Below are 17776 nucleotides of genomic sequence, written 5' to 3' on the forward strand. Positions count from 1 at the left end.
GCTTCCAGATCTGAAGCCACAATTATGCAAATGAAGTGAGGACAGTCCAGTGCCTTAGAAGAATAGTGCTAAATGTCTAGATTTTCTTGGTCTCCTGATTTTACTTTACACTTTCCTGATGTAAATGCTAAGCGCTTAAGTAGGAAGTAACTGCAATACCCTATAGAAACACAGTATACTTAACATGTACTCACACCTTTGGTTCTTAAGGTTTAAGCCACCGCCTTCGATGCCAGCATCTTATAAGCTCACTGGTTCATGTATGGGCTGATCCACTTTTGACCCATCTCCCTATTAATGGCTTGGGAAAAACAGCAGAAGCTGACCTAAGTTTTGGGACCCTGCCACCCATGTGGGAGGCCTGGAAAAAGCTCCTGGATCCTGACCCCTGAATTTAGCCTGGCCCATCTATGGCAGTTGCAGCCATCTTAGGAATGAACCAGCAGACAGAAGATCTCTCTCGCTCTCTCTCTCTCTCTCTCTCTTTCTCTCTCTCTCTCTTTCTCTCTCTCTCTCTCTCTCCCTCTCTCTCCTGCTCTCTCATCTTCCCCTCTCTCTGCAGCATTGACTTTCAAATAAATAAATGAATCTTTAAAAATACATATGTAATACTAAAGTACATATCACTTAGAATTACAATTGCTTAAGTTAACTCTAATTTGGATAGTTTAATTTTTGTTGAAATTAAAGTGTATGGGAATTTGAGGCTGACCCTGTGACTTAGCGGGTAAAGCCACCACTTACTATGCCAGCATCCCATGTGGGTGCCTGTTGGAGTCCCTGCTGCTCCTCTTCCCATCCAGCTCTCTGCTATGGCCTGGGAAAGGAGTAGAGGATAGCCCAAGTCCTTGGAGCCCTGCACCCACATGAGAGACCCAGAAGATGCTCCTGGCTCCTGGCTTCAGGCTTCAGATCAATGCAGCTACAGCCATTGTGGCCATCTGAAGAGTGAACCAGTGGATGGAAGACCTCTCTCTTTCTCCCTACCTCTGTCTCTCTGTAGCTCTGTGTTTCAAATAAATAAATAATTTTTTATAAAAGATCAATGTTATAAAGGAATATTTAATAAAAGCAGAAAGCTATCAAAGAAAAATAATTTCAGAAAATTAGTGAGGTACAGAATATTAATTTAAAAGTCATAAAAATGTTGGGATTTTTAAGAAATCACCTCTGTCAAAAAAAGATGTTTGGGGCTGGGGCTGTAGCATAGTAGGTAAAGCCGCTGCCTGCAATTTCATCATCCCACATGGGCACCAGTTCAAGTCCCAGGTTCTTACTTCCCATCCAGTTCTAAAGAATGCAAAATGAAGACTGTAGAAGATTACTAGCTGAAATAGAGGAATTATCTTTCTGATTATATTGGAGCAACTTGTAACTTTACAGATATAAACAGTTTAAAATTTAGGGAAAGTATATGAATTTATTTTCAAAGAAAGGAAAACAAACATTGGAGGACTAGGATTCTGAAGTTTTGGGAGGCAAGTAAGATAAGCTCTACAATTATAGAATGCTGTAATGTTTATATTACAACTGTCAATGCAGATAGAGCATGTGAAACACTTGAGCCATTCTGGGTACTTCAGGGTTCTCATGCCTTACTGATAAGACCAAACAAGTAAATTCAACATATAACAAAATGCCTTAATAGTAATTAAAAATATGCAATCTATTCACACATAAGTTAACTGTCATTTGCAATAAAACAGACCACTCTTTCAAGGAAGAAAAATAATTATATGCTTAAAAGCTTAATAGTTATATTAAACATCCCATAAAACTCACTGTAAATTCCAAGATATAGGGAATTATTACCCATATTGAGGAGATAATCTGTTAATAGAGACTGATATAGAAATAGTGAAAAGCAGAAAGTTAAAAGCCATGATGAAGAATTTCAGGACAAATAATACTAAAATTATAGAAATTGCATGATGAATACATATAAGCAAGGGGAAAGGACACAGCAAAGACAATAATGATGGAAATGGATGAGGAATGACACAGCGCATGAAAAAGGCTGGCAAGCACTTTACAGTGCTTACACATATGCTCAAGGACATAGAAAAAACATGACTACAATGAGAAGAAAAATGGAAAATAAAAATATACCTAAGCAAGCTGCAGGGATGAAAAATATAATTAACTGGGATAAAAATTACACAATGTAATATTAAAAGCAATTCAGACCCTGTAGGAAAAAAGAAAACAACTTAAAGACTCAGTAGTGGCAACAAATTAATGCAAAGAAGGTTTAACCTACTCTGCCACAGCACCAGCCGCCATGAATGCATTTCTGAAACCCAGAAATAAATCTGAATTCTTAAAAGATACCAGAAATAATGATACATTACACAGACATGAACAAAGTTTAGAGAGACTACAGAGCTTTTAGGGAAACAATGAAGACAGATCTCAGCATCGAATAATGTGTTGGTACAGTAACAGTCAAACTGGAGCTCCAATTTCTCATCTGTGCCACTGCAGTATCACATTGAACGCGGCTATGGATCTGCCGAGCAGTTGGTTTCGAGCTCCACAAGAAGCTATGTAGCTCATGTTCACCTGTTAGGAATAACAACACAACTTTATTAAACTTTTGTCTTGAACCTATATTAGCTCTCTTAACTCTATGGGAAAAGACATAGTCTTGACAGTTTTAACTTTTCTCAGAACATAACATTGATCCACCATCTTGCTGACATCAGGTTAAAGAGACTAGAAGAGCAAGAGAAAGTAAGAACTTTGGAAAGATACATGGGCGATAAATCCTATAAACATTCAAAAAACTTCTACAGCAGAAAATTATACATATTTTCATAAATAGTGCTCATAAGTCTAGTGGAAGCTGACAATAGAATGTCAAGTCATAGAAAGTCCTGTCAAGCCAACTGCCCTATCAATACTTGAGTTTTATTATATTCTAAAATTTATAAATTTCATTGAGCCCAGAAGCAATATATCCTGAGAATGAAATGGTTTATTTAGATAAAGCTAGAAATTGCTTGAACAAGTAACCTGAATTCCTCAATCATCAATGCCATTGCTGCTCTACAAGCCCACATCTGTGGCCACATGGAGAATTTCTCAAAATCAGCTGATACAGAACAATATCAAGTGTGATTCTGTGATGAGCCAGTTCACCACATGGATGCATGCTGACAATGAATTATTGCAACATTAAAATCCCACTTAAATATATGCTTGAAAAATAGTCCTGGGGATAAACACTCCCAAGAGGAAAAGCTCTGAGTTCAAGAAGACTTCAAAAAGTTTGTGGAAAAATGGAATTAAAAGATGCTTATCAATATGCAAAAAAATTGAAATTCATGCATAGGTTTTTCATGATAATCATTTCCATTAACTTTCTGAAGACTCCTCATGCAACTGCACATCTAAAATGTGGAGTGATATGCAGATATAAATGAGTATTGGTCAGGGGTTTAACCAATGGATCAAGGCATTTGAAATGAAATGATTAAAAGACGTGCTTTGTACAAATACTGCTTTCAAGACTCAGTGGTTTAACTCTAGAAATGCGGATTGCTGTTGATTTGCAATGCAGAACTTTTCTTATTTTTTTAAAACTTTTATTTAATGAATATAAATCTCCAATGTACAGCTTATGGATTATTTTGGCTTCCCCCTCCCGTAACTTCCCTCCCACCCGCAACCCTCCCATCTCCTGCTCCCTCTCCCCTTCCATTCACATCAAGATTCATTTTCAATTCTCTTTATATACAGAAGATCAATTTAGTATACATTAAGTAAAGATTTCAACAGTTTGCACCCACATAGACACACAAAGTGAAACATACTGGTTATAGCATTAAATCACAATGTACAGCACATTAAGGACAGAGATCCCACATGAGGAGCAAGTGCACAGTGACTCCTGTTGTTGACCCAACAAATTGACACTCTAGTTTATGGCGCCAGTAACTACCCTAGGCTGTCGTCATGAGTTGCCAAGCCTATGGAAGCCTTCCAAGTTTGCCGACTCTGATCATATTTAGACAAGGTCATAAAAGACAGGGTGAGGATAGTAACCAATGATCCTAAGAGTGGCATTAACCAGGTCTGAACAATTATACAGCATTAAGTGGGGAAGAGGACTATCAGTACACACAGGTTGGGAGTAGAGCCATTGGTGGTAGAGTAGAGGTTATGATTACGAAGGAATGAGGCCCAAGTGCACTAGACAGGGTCTAGAACAAAGGACAGAGTCATTATTAGAGGAGCTAAGAAAGGTGCTGTCTAAGCTACAATTAAGTTTTCTGATTGAGAGGCAAATAGAACCTGATAGAAGGGGCTTGATAATAATCTGTTGGGCTTTAGGTCTTGTAAGTTAAGAGTCCCAGACCTATCTATCTCTTCACATGGGGTACATCCTAAGGGAGGTGTGAACCTCCTAGGGGAAGGCACTCTGTTGACTTAAAAATTTACCTTGTATAAATTTGCATTCCTCCCTGGGGAGGCTTCTCAGCTACAAATTTCTAACCCACTTTCTTCAACATGTGACAGCTTTGAAGGCTCTGACTTCAACTCCATGTAAGTTTCATTCTGCTACATTTACTTTTTGTGATTATCTAGAGAATGTTTCATTGAAATAGATCCAAATAAAGTCAGTTTTCCTAGATATCTGATGAATATTTAATTGTTTCAAGAAGTTCATATTACCTCACTAGTTAAATGATTTCATTGCTATAAACTAACATGTAACCTCTACAATGTTCTCTTACTTTTTTGAATACAATATGACTCCCAAAGTCATTCAGATGTTTAAATCCCAAGCCATGTGCTAATGGTAAGAAGAGTGCAGCAGAAACTTGATTCAATTATGGTGTTTAACAGGTGGGCATAGTGGGAGGTCCATAGATTACAGGAGGCATGACCTTGGAAGGTAGTTCTCAAGGCAGGGTTGTTTATCAAAGTCTGAGCCTGGCCCAGCCACTTTTTTTCCTTGCTAACTCACTATGCCATACCTCCTCTGCCCACTGTCCATGCTCCAACATAGCTGCCCTCCTCAGAGAGCTAATCAAAATGGCCTGCTGATTTTGGATTTGAACTTCCCAAACTGTGAACTTTATAAACCTTTTCTCCTTTAGGAAACTTCCATTGCTTTATTAATTAAGAGTAATTATTTCATTGTAGTGACAAAATCTAATACAGATTTGATACATTTAGTGGCTTTAATTATTAATTTTAATTGTTTATCTAGAGAATGGAAAGAGAGTATGTGGTGGGATTGTAAAACAAAAGTCTTTCATGCAGTTAAGTACTGAAATTGCCTTCTTTTTTTAAAAGATTCAATAGTTAGTGATATATTTTCTTTCTTCTGAAACTTGGTTATAATCATTCATTTTGTATCCTAATCAAATTTTAATAGCTGATATAAAATGTTCATAAATGTTCTGGTATGTTTCAAAGTAAATATCTGAAGATTTCATTGTGTTTTAATCTTTCTAGTTGATTATTTCTCTTACTGACTAATTTACCATCACAGAAAAATGAGGTATTTATGCTTATATAGTAATTTTCATTGACTGTTTAATGTTTAACTTTCCAATATTCCCAATTTTGTTAAATTATCTTTTTATAAAGTCATACTTTTGTTTGTAATTACTTAGTTTATTTGGTAAGAGGGAAATTTGAGATATCTATAAAAATAAGCAGAAACAAATCATAAAAGATAATTAGAAACTGGAAAACAGTGAGTGAGGAAATTCTATGTACATTGTAAGTATCTATAAAAGAAAAAAATTATAGCCAGTTAGTTTATGAAGAATAAAATAATGGAGGACTTCTTTCCAAGGAAAACAAACCATTTTTGCCGTGATAAACAGTGCTGTTAATTGTATCACCTTACTACCCAATACGATGGTACCCAAAGTTCATGGAAAATGCATACTAGGAAAAAGGACATGGATTTTAAAAAACATTCACTGCAAAATAAACATTTCTTATAATTCTATTTCCATAAATTTTGAGTTACCTTTTTATATGTAACTTTTGTTTGATTAATTTCAAGTAAATTATATGGGTTATTATTTGCATTCTGGAGTATCTTATCTAGGTAGGGTTTATGGTGCAGTTGGTAGTTTCTTGAGACGTCTGCATTTCACAATGGGGTACCTGGTTTGAGTTCTGGAATCTCCACTCACAATATAGCTTATTGCTAATGCACACGGAGGCAGGGGCAGGGGGTGGACAGGAGACGATGGCTCAGTTACCTGAGACCCTGCCACCCACATGAGAGAACTAGATTGAATTCCCAGATTCTGATTTTGACCTTGCCAAATACTGGCTGTTAAAAGCATTTTGGGAGTGTATCAGTAGATGAGAGATATTTCTTTGTATTTATTTATTCAAACAAAATGAAAATAAATATATGAAAATTTTAAGTATCTTGGTAGTTGCTTTTTACAAAACATCTTGGTCTCAATAAATTAAACTTAGGATATATTTGACAATGCCTATATATCAACTCTGTTTAATTGAAATATTATTTAATTCATATTACTTGCTTTCCCCTGACTAGATTCATGGTTGATCTGATTTGCAAAGAATTGTAGAGGGACTATGGAATGAAAATGTCCCTGGTGAAGGATACATTGAAAATGAGTTTTATTCATGACTAACACATGAATAACTATAACCAAGCATGTAAAAATTAGCAGCATTGAATAAGTTGTGTTTAGTTTACTGGGAATACTTCTTAGTCTAGTGCTCCAGTGCATTTTTCATTCTTATAAGTATCCCATTTGGGGTGACAAATTACATTTTCATCCAATGTTTAGGTAGTTATTTTCTTCTTCTGTATAAACCCTTTAATTACTGACTACCAGAAAACCTTACATGACTTATTTTTTACATGAAACCATAGGGGAATTTCTGAAATATAAAAAAAGTATTCAATTTGATTTATTGCATTGAAGTAATTTGCAGAGTGACTACTATGTTTACACCGTGCTCCCATGCACAATGTGAACCTTGTGAAATGGGTCTTCATTTCATTTTATGAATTAACACAACTACCTACATCATACGGCTAGTGATAGTCCCCGGATTATTTCGTTATTTTATACACTCATTTACTGACTACACATTGAGTACCAACTACATACATGTACTTAAATTACAAAGAGTTTACATTTAATCCAAGTACTCAGAAAATTTAGCATCCTAATAGCAAGTGGTTATGTTAGTTAAGTCTTCTGATTATCTAGCAATAGAGTCCACAAACACACAGCTCCTCTTTCCTCTTCTGAAAGTAGAATTACAAACACAATGCATTTTCACTGGTTGTTTTGTGTCTTTTAGGATTATGGCTAAAATGAATTTCACTTACTTTCTCCATTGTGAACAGATCTCTTCAGATCAGAATATGTTACATGACCTTGATGTGTTTATGCGGACATATATACTGTAAGTACAAATATCACATTTAAAATATATATTTTGCCTTATTCATAAACTATTTGTATATGAGATGAGCACTTGTGTCTGCAGACATGTATGTGCACACACACAACCATTTGCACATGGACACACATACACCCTCTTTCTGCTAGGTGAGGAGAAATACTGAAATATCTGGATAATGATAAGCTAAAGTACCAGTTACCACAAAAACAAATAGCATTAGACTTGATGATGAAATACATTGTACTTTATTTATATTTTCTTCTTAAAAATGAACACCAAGAGTCACAAACATATGACTATCTTAAATAACAGCCACTTAAACTCCCTAAGAAATATATAGCTTTTAAATTTTATATTTCCAAGAAAGGTATTTCCCATCAAAACTTACTCTTGAATTACATTTGTAAGTTACTAAGATCGTGAGTTACATAAAATGCACATATAGTGCCGACTCCTGCAGAGAAAATTGTTAAAATTGTTTAACAAGATTGGGAGTTTAAAAATATTGAGTCAGTAACTTTTAAGATGTAATTTTTTTGCTTTATATTGCATTTCATGGTAAAGGCAATTAACATCTTGTAAAACTGTTTACATAAAATAATTGGTCATAAACTAAAGTCTGCAAGAAAATTAATTCATTAATAATTAAATGTAAGTATTATAACATCTTTTTAAAGTTAAAATATCATTTATCATAACGTGACCAGAAGGTGGAAATAACTTTAGTTTTTATATGTGAAAATAAATTTAAATTTGAAATTCACTCATAAGATTTTAGATTGCAGGGAACAGAATCTTTGTTATTTCTCAATAAGTGTTTTTTTTCTCCCAAATCAGAGTAATAATTCAGAATAGCAAGAAGCCAATCCTGTGTTTCTCAGAATCATATGTAGCACCATTGTATCTTTGGAAAAGAACCATCAGCCAGTACAGTTTTTATAAATATAACCAAAATATACAAAATCCACTCTAATATGCATATTTTCTATGACACAGCATGATCACTACGATTCTGTCAAGTTTAATAGAGTATATCTTATGAATATTCATTAAAATAAGGCTAGTAATAGCAGTAGATTTAAAGTTTCCTAGATTTTTATCGATAAGAATAACTATAAAAACTATATTGATGCAAAATATGGAAGATTTGTCAACAATTGGAAGCATTAAAATGGATATAAATTGGGGCCTGCAATGTGGCATAGTGGATAAAGCTGCTGTCTGCAGTGCCAGCATTCCATATGGGCGCTGGTTCCAGATTCCAGTCCCAGCTGCTCCACTTCCAACCCAGCTCTTTGCTATGGCCTGGGAAAGCATTGGAAGAAGAGTCCTTGGGCCCCTGCACCCTTCTGGGAGACCTGGAAGAAACTCCTGGCTCCTGGCTTTTCATCAGCGCAGCTCCAGCCTTTGCGGCCATTTGGGGAGTGAACCAGCAGTTGGAAGACCTTGCTCTCTCTCTCTCTGCCTCTGCATCTCTGTAACTCTGTCTTTTAAATGAATAAAAAAAAAAACTTTAAAAAATGGATATAAATGAAGAGATGTGACTAAATATAAGAAATGATAGTCATAAGAAATGTCATAAACATAGAAAATAATAAGATCTGAGTAAATGAAAATAATCTGTGCAAAATAACATTACCTATTTCACTGGAAGACATATATCTGCAAAAAATTAAATGAGTGTTTAGGTGCAAGAGAAGAGACTAGGATACAGAGGAGAAATTTTCAAGTGTAATTTGATTACATTAAACAAGACAAAGATACCCTGATAATTAGTGATCATGGTATGCCTACAATTGAAAAATACAATTATCTACATTATATATACCTGAGTATTTATTTATTTATTTTTTGTCTTTCATGGATCTTACATTCTGCCAGAGGAAGCAGACAAGCAAATAAAAAAGATAGACCAGGGGCCGGAGCTGTGGCGCCAGTAGGTTAAAGCCCTGGCCTGAAGTACCAGTATCCCATTTGGGCTCTGGTTCGAGTCCCAGCTGCTCCACTTCTGATTCAGCTCTCTGCTATGGCCTGGGAAAGCAGTAGAAGATGGCCCATGTTCTTAGGCCCCTGCACCCATGTGGGAGACAGGTAAGAAGATCCCGGCTCCTGGCTTCAGATGGGTGCAGCTCCGGCCATTGCGGCTACCTGGGGAGTGAACCAGCAGATAGAAGACCTCTCTCTCTCTGTCTCTGCCTCTCTCTGTAACTCTTTCTAATAAATAAAATAAATCTTTTTTAAAAGAAAAAAGATAGACCAATCACATGTAATGGATTAGAAGTGAACAAAAATAAGCCTCAGAGCAGCCTTTCATATGAATTTCTGAATAGAGACCGGCATGAAGTGTGGAAAAGAGCAATGTATGCTTCTATGGAAAGAGATTCCAAGAACAGCAGTGAGTACAAGACTCTAAACTGGAAGAATGTGCCTAGAGCAAACACAGAAATAATACAGCAAAAGCTCTTGACATCAACTCGTATTTCAAGTTTCTCTGCATTTCCCCTTCAGGTAAAAAAAAAAGAGAGAGACTTATTTCAGGCATGAATTTACAATCAAGGAACTCTTATTTGGTGAAATTACAGAAACTAAACTCAATCTACTTTAAATCAAGAGGAAATTCATTAATTCATTTAACTTAAGTCTAGAAGTGAAAAGAAAAATAACTGTTGTGTAGATTCATAACAGGCCATTAGGAACCTATGTCAGTATTATTTGAGATTCTCTATGACTATCATCAGAAGCCAATTCCTGCAGATCCAAGCAGAAAAGAAATGTTTGGGGATAATAGTAGGTGACACAAAAAATTTGCAAGAATCTTATAGAAGCAGACTCAAAAATGCAGGCGGGTAATAAGAAATCTTGTCATCAAAAAACATGGCCAGGAATTCCATTTCTCACTGGACCTCCATCTCATGTTGCAGACTGTTAGCAATAAGTTGGGATATTTGTGGTTTGAGGATTGCTTTGACATTTAATGTTTAGGACCAGAGATATTAATTAATTTATTATTCTAAAGATATTATATTTTAAAGGAAGTGAGAGAGAAACTTTTATCTACTGAATCACTACCCAAACGTCTGCCAAAGCCAGATCTCCCATATGGGTGGCAGGTACCCAACTAATTAGGTCATCATCTGCTGCATTGGCAGGCACATTAATAGGAAGCTGGGTCAGAGTGGAGCAAATGGGTTGTCTGATAAGGGCTGCTGGCATTGCAAGCAGTGGTTTAATTCATTGCACCACAACCCTAGTCCCATTTTTCTGGTTGTTTATTCTTAAATATTTATTTTTTTACTTATTTAAAGTAAATGTGAGTGACAGGAGAGAGAGAGAGAGAGAGAGAGAGAGAGAGAGAGAGAGAGAGAAAATATTCTGCACTAGGTAAGTCCAGAATAGCAAAGATTTTGTTACAGAATCTAAAGATAATATTCAGTGCCTATATATGCCTGTATTCTAAATTCATCATTCTAAATAACCCATGTCACTCACTTTTACATCACTCCTTCAGTTTTCAGCTTTTCAAATGAGGTTTCTCTTTGGGTCAGGTAAATTTCACCTTTGATGTTCTTGCTTCTGTGAATAGTGAAGAGGATATACCTACTTCGTTTGTCTTCCATTGAGTGAGTCCCTCACCAGGGAAGCATTTTCAAATTTTGAGTGATTAAATGTTGGGTCACCTACTTGCTTCTGTTTAATTTTATTCTCAAAGGAACTAAATGAACTATATGTCTACAGGCAGCCTCAAGGCGCTTGGACCTTCCCTTCTGTGTGTCCTGTGTTTCCCTTCTGTGTATCCTGTGTATCACATGCATAATCCTGAACTAAGCACTTTGTGAAGAGCTGCATGCAACCTGTAGCGAAGATCAGAGCTGTATCTTATGGGAACGTCTTTGGCGGATTCCTTATGAGATATAGTAATTGTCCATACAGAATGAAGAAATTCTTTTTTTTTAAACTTTTATTTAATGAATATAAATTTCCAAAGTACAGCTTATGGGTTACAATGGCTCCCCACCCCGCCATAACTTCCCTCCCACCCGCAACCCTCTCCTTTCCCACTCCCTCTCCCCTTCCATTCACATCAAGATTCATTTTCAATTTATATTTATATAAATTTAGTATATATTAAGTAAAGATTTCAACAGTTTGCACCCACATAGAACCAAAAAGGGAGAGAACAATCTTCTGTATATAAAGAAATTCTTGAGAACGAAGACAGCAGACATCCAGTCTTGTTGATATGTAGACCTATCTTATTTTTTGATGTGAATAGGCAGTGTAAATCTATAGCTGACTCACTAATAGTTTTCATTAGCTTCAAAATTTTAAGTGCTTTTTCTGAAGGAAATAAAAGCCCTCTTTGTTTATGTAAATAAAAAATATTTAATGTTTAAAGTACAACTTATAAACAGTTCTTGCCACAGAAAGTTCACTAAAAATAAAGCCTGTTGTTGATTTAAGACAAGACAAACTTACAGTTATTATTGATATGAAAACTGCATCTTTACCACTTTGCCTATGCTTCTACATCTAAATTTTTAAGTGAAACAGGCTCAAAAACACAAATGTCCGCTTCTCTATTTCAATTATCAATGAAATAAATATTAAATGTAGAAGAGCTGAATGTAAGACCACTGTTTTAAATTTCAACTAATAGTGGAATTCAATGAAAGCATGGAGTAATACCACACTGAAATATGAAAGATTCCAGTAAAATAAATTGCTTTAAGATATATCACCAAAATATTGTCTATAATTGTTACTTTTCCTTCTAAGTCATTACATATTCATAAGATTTTGTAATGGCTTCAGTATACACAAATACTAGCTAATGTCCCTCCTACTCTCATTCTCATTTTATATCACACACAAGTTAAGTAAAAAGCACCATGAACTTTAGGGAATATACTTTGAACTTGTAGCAGCAACAATAATGTGGTTAAATCAGATTCTGTGCTACAGACAGAAAACTCAGGAGCAAAGTAAAAGTAAATTTTGTTAATATTCTACATGTTAATAGTTGTGTTAATTTATACAATGTTTAAATTTTGCGAGCACTTATTTTCTTACTTTTGAAATAAAAATGTGTATTAAAATATTAAAGAGTCTGCCTAATGCTTTAAAAGTAAAAACCAGTAGTTGTGATTTCAGCACTATTTCTCCTTAGGATTCCTGTCAACCACAGGCAATACAGAGTGAAATGCTAGCAGTCAGAAGTAAGTTCTGGAGTAGCATTAGCACAAGATAGTAATAGGAACACATAACAGGAACTTCTAACAGAGTACACAGAATCAAAGAGTGTTCCCCTAGGAATTAATGTTTGACTTAACACCAGTGTGTTACTATTAGGAGGATGGATCCTTGGGAGGTGAGAATGCCATGAGTAAAGAGTGCTTATGAATGGATTTAGTGTTCTGTAGAAGAAACATCCAGCAGGAAGTGAGGGCATAGCATTATGTGAATTGGAAAGCAGGTCCCCAAAAGGTACTGAACCTCTCTGCACGTTAGTTTTGGACTTCTAAGACTTCCTCATGGAAAAATCACCTATCAGAAGTCTCACCTCCTAATATTGTTACACTAGAGTTCTAGCTTTAACATACAGATTTGGGCATGAGGCACATTTAATCCACAGCAGATTTACTGGTTGCTTTGCAGACTTGACTATGCATCAGAAAGATAAATCTGTACATAAATATGTATGCCTACTTATTAGTAACAGAAGGAACAGTACTGAGGTCCAAAAATCTCAGCTTGTATTTTTGTTAAGAACAAGAGGAGGAGGGGTAGGAAACCACAGCAGGGTGGGAAGGAAAAAATATAGAATAATTAACTAAACCTGAACTCTCCCTAACAGTCTAGTATCTATGATCACTGTACCCTTACTCAGTCTTTTTCATGCATAGTCATCCATTCTATTTATTTCTATTATCCATTATATGTTTCTTTTTGTGTTTAATTATCATAGCATTAATTTGGTTGCTTTTTCATTCTCTGTGTATCTTTCATGCTATGCCTCAAGATTGTCTAATTCAACATTTATTTAATTTAAAAATATTTCTAAACATCACTTTCTGTGAAGTTAAATTTAAAACTTTTTAGGAATTTAGTAAACCATAATCTTGTAATTTCTAATCCATAAGAAAAAAACAAGCTTTTTTCTTACAGATGTTCAGAGATAGCTCTTCTTTCACATTTCTTTTACCCATTTCAAAAGTTTACCTTCAGAACTTAAGTCATCATGTTAAATATCTCTAACTGTATAAAAGATGACATTGTTTTTGTAACATTAACTAACAGTGTGGAAAAAATTGTCTTTGGAAAAAATAACAGGTCTAACTTACATTGCTTCCAGTTACTCTGATATTTGATAACTAAGCTAAGCTCAGTCTCAACATTCTAGTTCCTTATCTTTGTTTTTCTTCGTTATCATACAAAAGGATTTGTATTTTTGAAAATGACAGTAAAATAGCAACATCATCCACAATTGTAATCAGTCCGTGATAAATCAGAGGTATAGATCCAGTTATAATCAACTTCTGCAAAGTCATATGCCTGTCACAACACTGAAATATTATCATGCTTTAAATTCACTGTTGAAAGGATACTAATCTGGGATAAGTCATCTGACAGCCAAGTTGTAGTCTCCCGAGAGGCTCTATCAGAAAGATTAATAATTCATTTACTGCAATCAAAGATAAGGTACGTCATGTCTGTGTTTGTCTTCCAAATGACCATGAGAAGAAGCAACATCGTTTCTAAAAACACTGAGGACTTTCTCCAACAAGAGAAAGTTAGTATGTAGTGAGAAAAACAATATTTAGCTTCAAGAAATTTAATTTACTATAAATCCTAGGAAAGAAGAAGTGTTTACAAATTGCAAGTTTTCTCTAACTAGATGTTTGGGAGGTCAAGGGTTTTTAATTGAGAAGAAATATGTCCAACGTTTACTAAAGCTTGAGATGATAGCAATATGAAAATCTTCTTGGACAACATGATCATTTCAAAGTGTGGGTTTGACTTGAAAATAAGTAGATTTTGCCATGGGTTCTCTGAACAATTCTTTCTCCTCTCCCTCTCCCTTCCCCTCTCCTTCCATCTTCTTCCTCTTCCTCTGCCTCTCCCTCTCCTCTCTCCTACTTTTTCACTCTCTTTCCATGAATGCAAAAAAAAAAAAAAAAAAAAAAAAAAAAAGAATCAAGAGAACCTAACACAAGTATATGTGAAACTACACTTAAAGTGTAAGCCAGGGGGCAGTGTTGTGTGCAGCAGGTTAAGGCACTGCTTGCAATGTCTGCATCCCCCATCAGAATGCCATTTTAAGTCCCAACTCCACTCTTTCTGATCCAGCTCCCTGATAATGCACTTGTGAAAGCTACAGAAGAAAGGTTAAGTGCATGAGCTCTTATCACTAATGTGAGAGATCCATCTGGAGTTCCTGGCTCTTGGTTTCCAAGTGTCCTAGCCCAGGCTGTTGCAGCCATTTCAATAGTGAACCATGGATGGAAGATCTCACAATATTTCTCTCTCTGTATCTCTATGTATATCTCTCTTTGTCTCTGTCTCTGTCTCTCTCTTTCTCTCTCTCTCTTTTTTCCACCCCCTGTTGTAGCCTTGACTTTCAAATTAAAATCAAGCTAGAAATACCATAAAAATATAACATTAATTTTTCCATGTTATAAAATATTTCCACATAGGTTACTTGATCAGTAATTTGCAAGCTTGAACCCATTAGTGTACTAAATTACAGAGTAAATTATCATGAGTTTTTCTAAGTGTTTTCCCTTATTAACTACCCTAGGAAATATTGAATTGATACCCTATACAAATAGCTTTTAAGTAGAATGTCCTGAGGAACATGCAGGTCATGGACTATGCCTTACATTTCAGTATCCCATTTAATTAAGTTAATGCATACCAGGCAGTGGGCAGCACCTTAAGAACTGTTGATTTCACAAATGAATGAATGACAAAGTGAGTGCTTAAGCTTAAATCAGCTATAGGAAAATTATCATTAATTCTCACAGTATCAATTAAAAATCCCATTATTTTTATGACAAATTAAATCTAGTTTTAGCAATAGAAAACGTTAGATAATTCTCCTACGTGTTAGTTTAAAAATCTCATTTGTTGAAACATTAACTTGACTTTTAATAATGTAAGAATCAATTTCATGGGGAAAATAAGTTATCATTAGATTAACATATTCCCTTCTAAATTATTGCCTTTTCCTCTATTATTATGCTGGAATATTATTTAAATTTCTTTTCAGATTCATAGGTGGTCATTTGCAACAGAATGTACTTTGGTAGCCTTGAAACAGCAATCAGTTTCTTTTTATTAATTTTAAGAAATTTTTAAAACAGCAAATCATCAGCTACTCTTTTTCAACAAATGTTGGTAAACATATTATAGGTAATGGTGGAATGGCTGTATGCATACAACCTACATAGTGTGTCAATGTAATATTTGACAAGTCATTAAACGTAAATATAGCAGTTCCTGAGAGACATCTTACAATATGTAATAACACTTAATTCTCATAATTTACTTCACATATATTTAAATAATACAAAAACGTGCTTCAAAGATGACATTTTACTATGTCCACATTAGAAAGCTACTAGGTTTTGAAGCTAAGATTTGAATCCAAAGCAGTTTGCTCCAAGGTTGATACATTCTTCAAATCAACACGTGTTACACTTTTTCTTTTCTATTGTTTAATCATGGGGAGAGAGAGAGATAGAATGAATTTCCCATTCACTAGTTCAGTTCCAAAGAGGTGGCTCTTCAGGTGTTGTAGTCATTGGCTGCAGAGGCTGAGCTGGGCTGGAGGCCCCAACCTGTCCCCCTCTCCAGACAGGGTTGTGGGGCCGGGGGAAAGTGCACATGAGACATTCATGTTTGACCTCCACAATGGCTCAAGTGTACGGAGACTGGATGTTATGCCAGGTCTCAGATGCCTACTTTGCAGGCTGGAATGCAGGGGAGTTGAGCCTTATACACACACACATACACACACACACACTTGTACATATACGCTGGTGTAGACACACACGCACACACATAGCTCATTCCTACCATATGATCCAACCATACCAGTCTTGGAAATTTACCCAAAGGAAAAGACATCAGCATATGAAAGAGTGATCTATAGTCCCATTATTTACAGCCCTTGTCTCTACTTTTAAGGAACAATGTTTTTTTCTTCATACTATTTGTTAAGCTCTTAGTGTAGGGTTAACCTTGTGAATATAAAGTAAACTGAAAATAGATCTTTGTAAAAATTAAGAGAGAATATGTGAGAGGAAACAGAAAGAAGTGTTGGAGCCTGGGTGGGAATGAGGGTAGGGTGGGAAGTGTCACTGTATTCCTAAATCAGTATATATGAAATACATGAAACTTGTAGACCTTAAATAATTTTTAAAAAGCGGGAAATAAAAAAATACAGAAATAATGACTTAGCTCATGATATATACACACATTTTTAGCTCTAGTGAATGATTGTACTTTAAAAATCATTATTAAAGCATTATTATTTATGGTCCATTTGTTATTCAGAAAATTATGATCTTATTCACAGCAACAAAGCCCTGTGTACATAAATCATTTAATGCTGACATAATACTAAAATACTAATACTAAAATAAAATGGCTTAATTTAATGCTTCTACCACACTCATAATATTATAAGTATAGCTGAAATATCATGATGCTATTTTAATTGTAAATTTAACTAAATTTTTGAACACAAATAATTTAGCTAGGAATATCTAAACTGTGGTTAAGAATATCCCTGTATGATAAATTTAGCATGTTCACACATCCAGTATTAAGAATCCATACAAATGTCACTTGATTTGACAATCCTCAAAAGAAATAAAGTGTGTGACACATCTAGGCCACAAATGTACTTAGCATTAGAAGAAAAGTGGAATATTTGTGTGGACAATTCAGTTTTACTTGCGGAGTAGTTGAACAAACTGTAACTATATGTACGTGATGTTCTACAGAGAAAGCATACTTTTTTGTTTTCTTTTGTTTCAGTGTTACTTGATACAGTCTGAACTGTTTCCTATGCTGGCCTATACCGAGAAAAACTTCATATGAATTATTCAACAATATGATTCTTACACTGTTCTTATTCCATAATATGATGAATAAATTTTATTTCCTGCAACAAATAATAGCTAGTTTCAATATGATTTCCTAGTAAAGTTTAACAGTTTCAACAAGTAAAATTTTCCAACTTTTTTTTGAGTAATCAATGTTATAGATAGAAATTACATTTGTGTAATGGCACCAACAAAATTATTTAGTATAATTAAAATTGCCATTTGGAACTCTTCTTTCC

Source organism: Lepus europaeus, chromosome 4 (assembly GCF_033115175.1).
Source record: "Lepus europaeus isolate LE1 chromosome 4, mLepTim1.pri, whole genome shotgun sequence".
NCBI lineage: Eukaryota > Metazoa > Chordata > Mammalia > Lagomorpha > Leporidae > Lepus > Lepus europaeus.